This window comes from Camellia sinensis, chromosome 9 (genome assembly GCF_055761805.1).
Source record: "Camellia sinensis isolate YWXY chromosome 9, ASM5576180v1, whole genome shotgun sequence".
Classification (NCBI taxonomy): Eukaryota; Viridiplantae; Streptophyta; class Magnoliopsida; order Ericales; family Theaceae; genus Camellia; species Camellia sinensis.
This window is the reverse complement of record NC_138969.1, coordinates 187,246,659-187,261,146: the sequence shown is the minus strand read 5'-3', so window position 1 is coordinate 187,261,146 and position 14,488 is coordinate 187,246,659.

The following is a 14,488-nucleotide window of genomic DNA, read 5'->3' as shown; positions in this document are numbered from 1 at the left end:
ATGATGTCAAATCATAATAAAATGACCAAATTACCCTAATTTATTTAAAATATTTACGACTTCACCTATGTAACACATTTTGACCCATGAGGGTAAAATTGTAATTTCACCATTGGCTAAAAACCAACTTCCTAAATGAAAAAAAGACAAACAAGCCAACTTTTAACTTTTGCTACAAATGAAAAAAAGTAATTTTTAGCCAACTTTCCAAAATAGCCCTCAATTTTGTCAAAGTTGACTTAACCAAACAATGGTGATTTGTGTTTAGACTTTTAACATTTTATAGCACTTTTTTATTAGTCTGCTCAAAATGAAAGTGAGTCTTACATCATGTGATCATGCATGATTAAAAAAATAGGTGAGATGTAACCGGAATATAATTATATATTTTTTTTCTTTCGTTTTTTTTTTTTTTTTTTTTTTTTGTAAATTTATAAATTAAACACAACCTTAATAAAAAATAATTATATTAATAGACCCATGACATTCATTCAAAATTTTATATCTATTTTCAAGACATATATTTACGCCACGTTTGATAATTGATTATTTTAATTAATTTTTTAAATCTATCTATCTATACTATATATGTAATCAAATGTAGTGATTTTGTCAAAAATCTGTAAATATTTATTCTTAAATTCTCATAATTTTAAAATTATCTCTTTCCTACGTGGCAACCCTTTTTTATTGTCTTTCGTGTTTTCTATTTTCCTCCATTTTCTATTTGTTTGATTAATTAAAATGAAAATTAATTTAATGGCTTATGGATAAAGATTTGAATTTCAAAATTCCTCCATATAGATAAACATATAAAAACTGATAAATAATTTTGAAAATTAATTTCATGGTATACAGATAAAGATAAAAATTAAATACTTAATTTCATAACTTATAGATAATTTAAAATTTCTTCCCATAAATAAGCATATAAAAATTGATAAAAAATTTATAAAAATTAATTTCATGGCCTACTGATAAAAATAAAGGTTAAAAAATTGACTTAAAAAAGATTACTCATGTTTTTTGCCCTTCACTTTGTACTTTAATTAATTTCATTATAAAATAAACATATAAAAAAATCATAAATAATTTATGGAAATTTATTTCATGACATTTAGATAAAGATAAAAAATTTAAAAATTATTTGAAAAATAATAATTTCATGACTTATAGATAAATAAACATATAAGAATTGATAAATAATTTATAAAAATTAATTCCATGGTCTACAGATAAAGATAAAGATTAACTAATTGATTTACAAAAAAAAATTAAAATAATAAAATTTAGATAAATATATGATTTGTTAATCCATATCTATCAAAAACATATCTATCTAAATCTTTATTTTGGTTTACTTATATTTTTTTTCTCCTTTTATCACATATTATCTTTTTTTATTTTGAATTTTTTATCTTGTGAAATACTCTTATCTATAACTTCTTATCTCCTCTTAACCTAATCCTCATAATTTTTATTATTTGTTATTATCTACCAAGTGATAAAGATATATATAAAAAAAGAATGGTTGGCTATGAATAAGAAGAGTATTAATAATTAAATAATGAAAGCTGTATGGGAGAAGGCAATACAAAAATCTCACAAAATTATTTTCCGTCACTATATTTATCCAAGGTAATAATTTGATATTCTTTCTTTTAATTTTTAAAAATAGTTTACATTAGATCATTGCTATGTGTTTTTTCTTTTTCTTTCTTTTTATTTTTTTTATAAGATTGTCATTTGTTATAGTATTTTTTCAATCCCATCTCTACATTTTCTCTTTGAAATTTCTATTTTTTTAATAATAAAGTTTAGAACTAATTTCTTATCAAATTTGTTTTCTTGGTGCTTATTTTATTGAAAGATTGAGACAAGTAAAACTTTCATATGATATATGAAATTAATTAATATAATACAAAGATGGTAGAAAAATACTACATATTTGTTGATATCTCTCTTTTATTATTAGTTGATTTATTAGATTACATTATCAATTTAGAGCCCATATGATTTAATTCAATGTCCATGACTTTAGTTATATTCGACCATTTTGTTGTTGAGTAACCTATATAATTTTTTTTTTTTTGGTATATAATGATTAAAGCTATCATTTGTTATATTTCTTCAAATATAATTCAAATAATTTTTCATCATTTTTTTTTATAAATAAAATGGATTAAACTATTTTCTTATATAATTTTTATAATCCTACGAAATTCTTATCTTGATTTTTTTTTTTTAAATATTGTAGAAACTATGCAAGTATTATTCAAGTTATGGAGAATGATTACTTACAAATTATAATTAAAAGTTGAGATTTATTCATAATTTGGTCCCACAATAATAATATAAATCATTGATTTAAAATAAGTAAATTTATGATAACTTATACAATTTATTTCTTTTAATGCTTTGTTTTTGTTTTTGTTTTGTTTTGTTTTTTTTCTGTTTTTTTTGCATGACACTATAGTCTGATACAAATTATTTATGTTAGCAAGTGATTGTAATACTATTATCCTAACAATCTTTATAATTAACAATTTTTTATGTATATCAAATTTTTATTGTGAAATTTTGTAGATTAATTATTGTTAACATCAACCAAGATGGCCTAACATCATGGCTTGCTGCTGTTAAAATATAATTCAAGATTACAATAATTTATATATCATACAAAATGTATATAGTTTATTTTTCCGTGCGCTAATTTTTTATTGAAAGACATGTAAAGATAGATAGAGTGATATAATAACTCATAATGATTTTTTAAAATATATGTTATTATGTTTGAGATTATAGTAATAGGGTCATCACATTCATTCAAAAATTCATATCTATTTTCAAGACATATATTTACGCCACGTTTGATCATTTGATTATTTTAGTTGATTTTTCGACTTTCTACTAAAATACATGTAAAAGTAGATAGAGTGATATAACCATTTACAATGACTTTTTAAAATATTATGTTATTATGTTTGAAAAAAGTATATTAAATTTTTTTTAGTGTGTTACTTGGAAGATTATACTTGGTAAAAACACAATAAATAATTTTTGTGTATTACATTGATTGGAATATCATGTTTGGAAAATTATACTAAGAGGGTTTTTTAGTGTGTTATATTAGAGTGTTATGTTTTGAAAAATCACAGTAAGGAGTTTTTGTGTGTTACATCGATTAGAGTGTTATATTTAGAAAAAGTACACTAAAGAGTTTTTTAGTGTGGTACATTGAAGTGTTACGTCTGGAAAAAATATGCTAAGAATTTTTTTTAAAGTGTTATGTTTAGTAATTTAGTGTGGTACATTGAAGTGTTACGTTTGGAAAAAATATGCTGAGAATTTTTTTTAAAGTGTTACGTTTAGTAATTTCAACATTATAATAAAATCAATATTTTTTCCTCAACACATAAGTCACACGTGTTTATATTTTGCCGTTTATGTAATTCACAATAAAATGAGACCTTTGGGTCTATAGAATAAAAATGATGACCAAACAGTTCATAAGATCACTACTTGACATTTATTAGTGTTTCACAAAAAAAATAATAATAATAATAATAATTGCGATGAAGATCAAAAAATAAAAATAAAATCTACAGATACAAGGACCGGTCGGCCCAGACTGAACCATAAAAATCATATCTAAGCCCATTAACGAACTTTTGTTTTGGTGGACTGAGGTTGGGCCGAAAATGTAAGCGTGGGCTTGCCCAACGGGCTTGGATTTGTAACTCATTTAATTCAGGAAGGCTCATGGACGAACTATCAGGTAAGTTTCTTTTGAGTAGTCTGTCTCCAACACAAATAGAATGGTCCAACTTCAATACCCAGGCCCAAATCAGCTCAAATACAATTGGGGTCAGCTAAACTTGCTTGGGTTGGGTTGCAGCTCTTTGGGTCAAATTATATATGGTTAAAGAGGATAAAAAAAATCATTCACTCGTTTTAATTTTTGAAAATTAATTTTTTTATTTTTCATATATATATATATTTTATTTTTAGTGAATATTTTCATAATTTTAAATAATTTTTTTTCTAGATGCACCTTACTTGAATGTATATAAAAAGTAAGATATTTGTAAAAAAAATATTTTAAAAAATTAATAAATACACAAGAATATGAAAAATATACTGAATTTTTATACTTTTTTTTATATTTTTGGTATTTATTGATTATTTTTACAAATATTATATTTTTTAAGTGTATTTATGTGAGGTGTATCTAAAAATTAAAAAATTGCTTACAACATTTAAAAAATTCAGTAAAAATAAAAAAACACGGAAAACAAAAAGTTTTTAATTTTTTAAAAAGTGAATTCAGAAAACTCAAACCAAATAGATTTTATTTAAACCTTTTTATTGTTTGTTTTCTAACTGGCCTAGTTGAGTAAATTCTAAAAATCTAAAAGTTAAAAAAAGGATTCTCTAAAAAAAAGTTGACAAGAAAATTACTATAAAAACCAATTTCAAACACCTTGTTTAAACTTCTCACTAGTTTAGAAAGAAGACTTACGGTTTGTTCGGATAATTGGATCCATCAAATTTTCATGGGTAGATATTCTATAAAAATAACAATCACATGGTGATAATCTTAATTATAAAATTGAGAACCATTATATATTAGTTTTTTCAACTTTTTATATCACCAAATCATATGATAATTTATTATTTTGCTTTCATTAATTCTTGGTAATTATCTCCAAATAAAAGAACTAATCATAAATATTGATGTAAAAAGTGATATAAAATAGTTATAAAAAATCAGGGATATGTTAACATTTCTCTATAAAATTCTATCACAATTCTCCTAAACTGTTAAAAAATATTTTTAAACTTTTAAAAATTACATATAGTCTCTCAAAAGATAAAATTTGAAAAAATTACCCAAAAATCTCATTTGGGAAAATATTATTCCATTTAGTCCTGAAAATTTTCTTTCAAACCAATTAGTCTTTTTATTTATGGTATATTGTGGAGTTTATTTGTTTACCCTTGAGTGTGATTTTGATTGTGATTTTTTCGTGATGTTTGGGTGAGTTGGTTATGGTATGGTGTTAGTTTTTCAAATTTTTGTCGAGGATTGTGTGGAGTAATTTGTGGAGTTAGTGATATTTAGCCATTTGATGTGGGAGGGCTGATGTGGAATCATGATGTTGTTGTTGGTTGTTATTATTTATTTATTTTTGATTTTGTGACTGATGTTTAGGTGGGTTTATTAAAGTATAATGTTATGTGCCTAATTTTTATTGTTTGGGTTGAGTAGAGTGATTTTTGGGGTTGATGTTGTTGCCATTTAATACCACACTACATGTGGGATACTTCCCAACATGGATGTGAATGTAATCACACACAACCAAACATGAACGTAGTGCATACTTCATATTAACTATGAGCTGAATAATTAAAAAAAATACCAACACATTAACACTACCACCCGCACATGACCGACTAAATACATGAACATACGTGGTGTAAATGTTATTGCAAAACCCACTAAATACATGAACACTAATTCCATTTTGTGGTGTCATGTGTTTAGTAGGTCATGAGTGTTCCATATGTGGTATGATGTTACTGCCAACGTTTACTAATAGATACATTGTGCAAATGTTATTACAAAACATTTTCATAAATCAAACTTTATACGGTTGTAATCACATTACATGGATATCGTACATTGCAACAATGCGACACCTATCAACTGTACAACATACATACGCTATTTTCAAATGTTCAACTCAACTCAACTAACTACACTAATATTCTACAAGCCTAAGGCAAATAATTTCATCACTCATCCAACGATTGTTGCCTACACGTCACATGACCTATATGACATTGTAATTACATATATGCAATTCCGACAACATCAAAATACGCCATTGTCACCCGCTCCCCACGCACCCCGCTTTCATACCACGGTCACATTCAAAACACACATACATAATGGGAATGCAAGCACAATATTACCAACATAATTACATCAGCGGTCGTACCGACAAAATTGGAATGTTGTGTTTTACCCATTAACATCACACGCACAAAAGAATACAAACATCACATTGAATGTGCACACTCACACACCAATCAACATACACCTAACATATCCAATTTGGCTAACTACACCTATGAACACTATCACGAAGACAAAAAAAACTCTCATAGTCATACAAAGAATCTTCAACTCCTGTTACATTACGTGTTTCTCCGACCAGCAAGATATGCTTATATGTTCCCCATATACGACATCACAAAATGGAATGCAATGCACAATAACGCAACCTTCAAACCAATACATACATCAACCCCCCAATAATACTTATCATCATGTGTTCCTATAACAATCTCTGGCGTCGATATTGTGTAGTCGTATTCACCACTAATGCATGGACGAAATGGTTATCATATACAACGTCACGAACACCGCAAAGTATTACTATAAAGGGGGTTTTTGGAGGTACGCTATGTTAATTTGAGGGATTAACATCAACATTACCAAACAGAACACAAATCTCAAAAATCACGTCAATGAATCGTTGCAACATCGGAATCAAAATCCAAAGCCTTTCATCTTTACCGTCATAGTTCCGATCACACAGGAAGGACAACAACAGAACAATACCTTTCGTTGTTGGACACTTTAGTAATTTTAACGTCAACACAAACCCATATTTGCCCTCATTATTTCAAACCTGCATGCATAAATCTTGGGCTATAAAGTCTTTAACATTGAAATAGGACCTATCAGTCTTAAAAAAAAAAACACACATAGGACTGAATGGTTTAACATTTCAAAATTTGGGATTTAATGGTACTTTACTCATAAAATTATGTAAAAATGATAAGTGTTTTTTTATTTTTTTTATTAGTTTGACCAAATTAATTTTTAGTTTTTATTTTTTATTTTTTTTCTAAAACAAGTTTCTACAAACCAAACCAATCATGGCCAATGATTCATCCCTTAATTTTGCTCTCCAATTCCACTTCCAATGATTTGGGAAGTAGGTTAAAAGTTGATTTTTTGAATTTTTTAAAAAATAATATGTAAAAAAAGTAGTGAGGTGATGTGACCTCAAAAAACCAAAAAGTCAACAAAAATTGCTTTTAACCGAGTTGCCAAAACAAGCCTAAGAAAACTAAAGATGAGAGAGAGAGAGAGAGAGAGAGCAATGTAAGACTGCTTCACATGGAGGTGGGCCATGTCATTGGAGGTGAAATTGGAGGGTAAAATTAAGAGATGTAGTGCCACTCTTATCTATTATTAGTTGAACACACTGCCAATATAAAATACTCAAAATGCATAATAATTACTCCTAAAATGAATCTTTTAGAACAATATTACCTACACATAATTAATTGCACAATCAAAATTTATTTAACATGTACCTTTTAGAGTTGAATTTAAATCGTACCTTATTTTTCTTAATATATTTATATATATAGATTTTGTGCATATACCTTAGGGTTATTTACATGAATGCTTTAAATTATTGAGCAGCATCATTTTGATTTCTTAAATTATAAAAAATGTACAAATGCATTCCCCTTTAAACTATTGATAAGTATCATTTTGACCCCAAACCCATGGTTGTGTTGAGGTAAGCAGCGAATTGATGTCATACACGTCCCCCAGGATGAGTTTCATGCATAACTCCTTCAAATAGCGGCATCGGGGTCCACGAAAGAATGATGTTACAAGATAGTTTGTTGCTGAAACTCAAAGCATTTTTCTCTTTTCATGAATTTGGAAAGAAGATACAAAAGAGGAATGTAAAGGATGTGGTGGTTAGGGAAGGAGGAGGAAAGCTAGCAATTTTATCATTCAAATCAAACTAACAAATGAAGGAAGAAAGAGATAGAATGAAGAAATGGATCTATGAATAGAATGATCAAGTATCTGAATAGGAAGAAACGAAATTTATAGACCAAGAGAGATGTGTCTGGCTTACTTATGTGGGTGTCCCTCTAAATCTTTGGAGTCTTAAAACCTTCAGAGATATTGGTAATATATAGGGCAAAGTAGTCCAGTATGATGAAGATACAATTGCGTGCAAGCACTTGATGTTTGGCAAAGCAAGGATTATCACAAAAACTATGGAATCTATCAATACGGTAGTTAATCCAGTAGGTAGTGTGAGGAATTATCAAGTGTGAGTGTATGAAGTGCCAGTAATAAACATCTGCTAATGTAACGACGATTACAGCTGTTAGAAAAATGAAGTCATAGAATCCAATTTGCAATATGAGGTTGATCAATTGTCCAAAATCAGGAAACAAGAGGATGAGGCACAGAAGGTGGCAGATGATACTGGAGATGACGGTGGGGTTGAAGTTGAAGGTGGTAAATCTGCAGAAGAGGAAGAGGATGATGAAGTAGCAAAAATGGATGACGTGTTAATTAATAGAACTCACACAATAGAAGGTATGTTAGATGACGTGGAGGAAAACAATAATTGTATGGCTGCTTCAGGTGTCCAAGAAACTGAGTGTGCTCTACGAAATTCAAACGGTGGGGGCTGTAATAATGCAAAAGGAGTGGTGCAGGTGGGCTGCTCAAGAATAGTGGAGAATGGGGAAGTTTAAGGGATAGATGGTCATGTTTGCACATTTGGATTTATGAATAGTCTGAATGGGTCGGAGTGTGGTAGGCCAAATATTAATTTAGAAGTTGTGTTAAATGGAGCCCAAATGGAGCCCAAATTGAGCCTATGAATAATGGGCCAAGATGGGTGGTTAATTCAAATTTGAGTGGTTGTAGGGCCTAGTCCCAAGTTTTGTCTTAGTGGGGAACTTAGCCTATAAGAATCAACACTAGAGGGCTAACCCATCGCAGAGGGTTACTTTTAGAACAAAAAGGAATGATGATTTAAAGATGAAAGAAGCTGAACAGAGGCAAGGAAGAAGGAAGTAATGGTGCACGATCAAACCAGAAGGGGCTGTTATTCAGTAATTATTTAAAAAATGAGGCGATTCTTAGAGCGGCAGCAGCAACCATATCCTTATCAGAGTCTCAAAGTACCAATTCAAATAAAAGAAGAAAGCTACTACAGGAAGCTCAAGCTACGGTTGAGATGGGGAAAATATTAGGGATAAACTGTGAAGGGAAGGAAGATGACGTGGTGAAAAGAATAGTTGAGTTGGAGGGGAAAGATTTGGATAGAGTTGAAGGGAGGGGTGCACTAGCTTAAGCTGTTGGCAAAAAAGAGGAGGTTAGGAGCTATGCTATAGGTTTTTGATGAAGACCATGTCATGGAACGTTAGGGGTCTTAGAAGACCTAAAAAAAGGAGTAAAATTAAAGCGTTGGTGAGGGAAAGAAAAATAGATGTGCTGTTGCTTCAAGAGATGAAAAGAGACAGTGCTGATGTAAAGTTCATGAAATTGCTATAACCATTAGAGGAAATGGGTTGGGTGGAGGTTGATGCAGGAGGAAGTGCTGGTGGCCTTCTGTGCATTTGGAATACACAAATTTTTGAGTTGATTGAATGTTGCAGTGCAAGGAATTTTATACTGCTTTCAGGTCCTCTCTTCTTAAGCTTTTAATTATGTTATTTGCAATATATATGCTCCGAATGATGTATTGAAGATGAGCCAACTATGAGGGAGTCTTATAAATATTAAATTGTCATATCTTAATCCTTGGTATCTGGGAGATGATTTTAATGAGATTAGATTTATGAGTGAAACGAAGGGTTGTTCAAGGTGGGATAGGGGAATGGGAGATTTTAATAATTTCATTGATATTTTGGAGTTAACTGATTTACCTATGCAAGAAATATTATTCACATGGTGTAATGTAATGGATGGGGAGAGGTAGAGTAGGATTGACAGGTTTTTACTAGACCCTGCTTGGCTGGAGAGGTATAAGCTTAAACAATGGGGATTATCTAGAGGCCTTTCTGATCATTGCCCAGTTCTGTTAATGGAAGATGTGAGGGATTGGGGACCAAAACCTTTTAGGTTTATTAATACATGGACATTTCACCCCCAATTTAAGAATGAAGTGGAAAAGGTTTGGGAGGAGACCTAAATTCTAGGATAGGCTAGTTACAGAATTATGCATAAATTGAGAAGCTTGAGGGCACATCTGCGAAGGTGGAACCTGAAGGTATTCGGTAATATTGATGATCAACTTAACAAAGCTGAAGCTGAGTTACATGAGTGGGACTTAAAAGCTGAATCTAGATCCTTGGTGGAATCAGAAGTGCAATGATGAAGAGAGCTTAGAAGTCAAGTTTGGAATCTCAGTAGAAGCAAGGAGAGGATGTGGCTGTAGAAGTCTAGAATGTCTTGGGCACAAAATGGTAATAAGAGTACTAGACTATTTCATTCGATGGCAAGTAACAGGCAGGGGAAGAATTTATTGGACTCTATGAAGACAAATGTGGTGTTATGGTTGAAGAACCTAGTATGGTCAGATAAGTAGTGGAGAATTACTTTAAAATACTGTTTGCTGAAAGTTGGAAGAATAGGTCTAAATTGTCAAGTCCTTTTTCATATATCAGCCTTGCGGATTCCAAAGATGTATTAGAGTCAGACTTTAGTAAAGTTGAAATTTGGGCAGCCATTAAAGATTGGGATGGAAACAAGGCCCCTGGGCCAGATGGTTTCAATCTTTCTTGCATACAAAAGTGTTGGCTTATAATGAAAGGTGAGTTCATTAAGTTGTTCGAAGAGTTTCACATAAATGGGAAGTTGGCTAAAAGGTAAATAGCTTTTTCATTACTTTGATTCCTTAAAAAGAGTACCCCATAGACTTGCATGAGTTCAGACCTATTAGCTTGGTTACCTCAATTTACAAAGTGTTGGCTAAAGTGCTATCTAGAAGGCTAAGACAAGTGCTACCTAAACTCATAGGAGAAGTTCAAACTGTTTTCCTTGGTGGTCGATGTATTCTAGATGGGGTTTTAATTGCAAATGAGGTGGTTGATTGATGGAAGAAGGTAAAAAGAAAAGGAATCATCCTTAAACTGGATTTTGAGAAGGCATATGACTCCGTTAATTGGGAGTTTTTTATGTCAATGATGGAAAACTTTGGGTTTGGTGCAAAATGGGTGGGGTGGATTAAGTCGTGCATTTCTATATCAAGAATATTAGTGCTTGTAAATGGATCACCTACAACAGAATTTTCTTATCAAAAAGGCCTCAAGCAAGGTGATCCACTCTCTCCCTTGCTGTTTAATATAGTGGCTGAAGGTTTAAATATTCTATTAGAGAGAGAAAAAGAAAAGGGGCTGATCAGAGGAGCTTCAGTCGATTATAAGGAGTTGAAAGTGTCTTATTTACAATTTGCAGATGACACCATTATTTTTTGTGAAGCCAATTGGGATGAAATCATTATGATTAAAATTTTTTTGAGATGTTTCGAAGTTATGTCAAGTCTAAAGATTAATTTTTATAAAAGTATTGTTTGTGGAATTGGTGTGGAATAGCGGTTAGTCAAGGAGTTTGGTAAAAAGCTCAATTGCCTCAGTCAAAAATTACCTCTTACATATCTTGGTTTACCTTTAGGGGCAAACCCAAGGAGAAAAAGTACATGGCAACAGTGGTGGAGAAGGTTAAGAAGAAATTAACATCTTGGAAGATGAGGTTCTTGTCATTTGCATGTAGATTAATCCTAATTTAATCTGTCTTGTTAAGTCTACCAGTGTATTTTCTATCCATCTTAAAAATGCCTGTTGGTGTTGCTAGAGTAATTGATAGGATTCAATCTAACTTCTTGTGGGGAGGGTTTGAAATTAGACGGAAAATTCATCTAGCTAGGTGGAATGAGGTGTGTAAAAGTAAAGATTAAGGGGGGTTGGGAGTGAAAAGTCTTATTGCTGTTAATGTCTGTCTGATGTTAAAATGGTGGTGGAGATATGGTAGAGAGCATAAGTCATTATGGAAACAAGTGATCTGTAGTAGATATAGTGGTTCTAGAGAAATGTGGATCCAAACACCAGTGGAAGATGACAGGGTATCTAAGGCGTGGAAGGATATTGTATCATTAGCCTCATCAAATATTAGTATGGTTGAGTTCTTCCTTCAAAATTTCAAAATTATCATAGGAAATGGGGAGAGGATTCAGTTTTGGACGGATAAGTGGTTCGATAATATCAGTCTTGAGAATGAATTCCCTAGATTGTTCAGTCTGTCAACTAAGAGGGAAGGCTTATTGTAGATTTTCTATCAAAATAAAGGTCAGGACAATGATTGGCAATTGGTATTTAGAAGATCACTCTTAGCTTGGGAAGAGGAGGAGGTTAAAAGGCTAAATGTATTATTGTCAAAAGCACCTAATCTGAATCAAATGACTGAGGATACCTGTACATGGATGGCTAATAATTCTGGTGTATTCTCTGTGGCTTTAGCATGGAAAAGGTTAGAGTCAATTAATGGGCCTATGCTTAGCATTTCAAAGTTTCTGTGGAGAAACTCTGCTCTTCCAAAGGCTAAGTTTTTCAGTTGGTTAGTTTGGAGAGGGAGAATAAGGACTGCAGATTTTATGCACAGAATTGGAGCTCTAACAGCCAATGTCAGCTCTTTATGTGTGTTTTGCAGTGCAGAGGTGGAATCAATTAATCATGTGCTGCTTTTATGTCCATTGGTCTGGAAATTATGGTCTAAAATGGTAAATTGGTGGGAGATTAAGTGGGTAACTCCAGGTTAAGTGGATGTGTTGTTGCAATGGTGGTTTGGTATGAAATTTAGAAAGCAGGAGTTGGATATTTGGAAGGTTGTTCCTTTGGCCATGTTATGGTTTGTATGGAAACTAATGAATGATTGCTTGTTTAATAATGACAGTGCTGATCTTACTGAGATGGTGGAGCTATTAAAAGTTAGAGTTGCTCAATGGGTGAAATCAAATTGTAAAGGAATAAATTACTCAGTGCATGATACTGTGGCAAACTTGAAGCAGGTGAAAGGTTGTTTGGCATAAGAGGTCTATTGGAATATGAAGATGATATGAGGATGCAAATCTGTATGCTGCTCTGGTGATGTCAAATTGTTTTTGCTGTTATTGGAAACTAACTGTTTTGGTGTTGGTGCAAAGGTGTATCAGGTGGTTGTTGTATTTGCTGTGTTGTTCTGTTTTCTTCTTTGCTGCTGCTATGGATTGCTGTTGATCTGTATGGGCAGTGATCATTTTGAGTTTTGGTTGCTGGTGCTGATATTCTCTGTTGTTGGCTTGATTTTGCTGATATGGCTTGCTTATGATCTATGTGGACAGTGATCTTTTGGAGTTGGCTACTGGAATTGGTGTTCTTTGTTGTTGTCCTGTTTTCTGGATGGTTGGTAGTTTGGGTTGCACTTCTGTAGTAGTTTTTGTTAGTTTTTACTAAGGTGAGGTTGGTTTTGGTGTTTCAGGTTGGTTCCTCACCAACTCTTGATGGCGTGCTAACATATGATTGGGCGGTCTTATAGGTGCCAACCTAGTTGGGATTGATTTGATTCGTTATGATACTTTTTGCACTCATCTTTCTTTTTTCTTTTATTGATGTAATAATGTTTCATCAATAAAGTTCTTTTTCTTTTGCTGATAAAAAAAGAGTATTATTTTGACCCCCTTAAATTATAAAAACGTACAAATAGACTCTTTTAAAACTATTGATAAGTATCACTTTGACCTTTTAAATTATAAAAAGCATACAAATTGACCCCTAAATTATAAAAGCGTACAGATGGACTCTTTTTAAACTATTAATAAGTATTACTTTGGCCTCCTAAATTATAAAAACGTAGAAATGAACCCCTTTTAAACTATTGCCAAGTATCATTTTAACCCCCTGAATTATAAAACCATACAAATAGACCTCTTAAACTATTACACGTACTAATTAGACCTCCTAATAAAAGGGTAAAAGTGAAACACATCAATAGTTTAGGGGTTCTTGCTTTTATAATTTAGGGAGTAAAGCGATACTTTTCAATAGTTTAAGCGATCTATTTGTATGTTTGTATAGTTCAAAGGATCAAAATGGTACTTTATGCCTTATATATTATGGGAAATTCTATTTCAACACACCTAATTAACTCAAGGCAAATATTTTCTCAATGCACACACTTATTAATTTGATTATTAATTAAAATTCTCAATCTAAATCCTTAAAATTACAATTACATCCTTCACATGGTACACACACTTTATTTGCAAATCCACACATTTTTATTGACCCTAATTCACATTTGTAGTTCGACCCACAAAAGTGAAGACCAAACTGACTTTCGTTCTAGTACAAAAAAAAAAAAAAAAAAAAATTAACTTTCGTTCAAATGGGAAAAAAAAAAAGTCTTTGAACTTTCCGCACCTCAATTGAAAACTTTGAAGACCTCCATTGAACCTCCACTAAAAGCCATTGAAAACCCTTGTTTAAGGTAATAAATCTTTGCATTTTATCATTTTGTTATTACATCGTTGGCTAACAATTATAATTGGGCATATCGAAAAGGGTCTCTATTGCTTGACGCCACATTGCCATAGATCTTGATAACATTGTA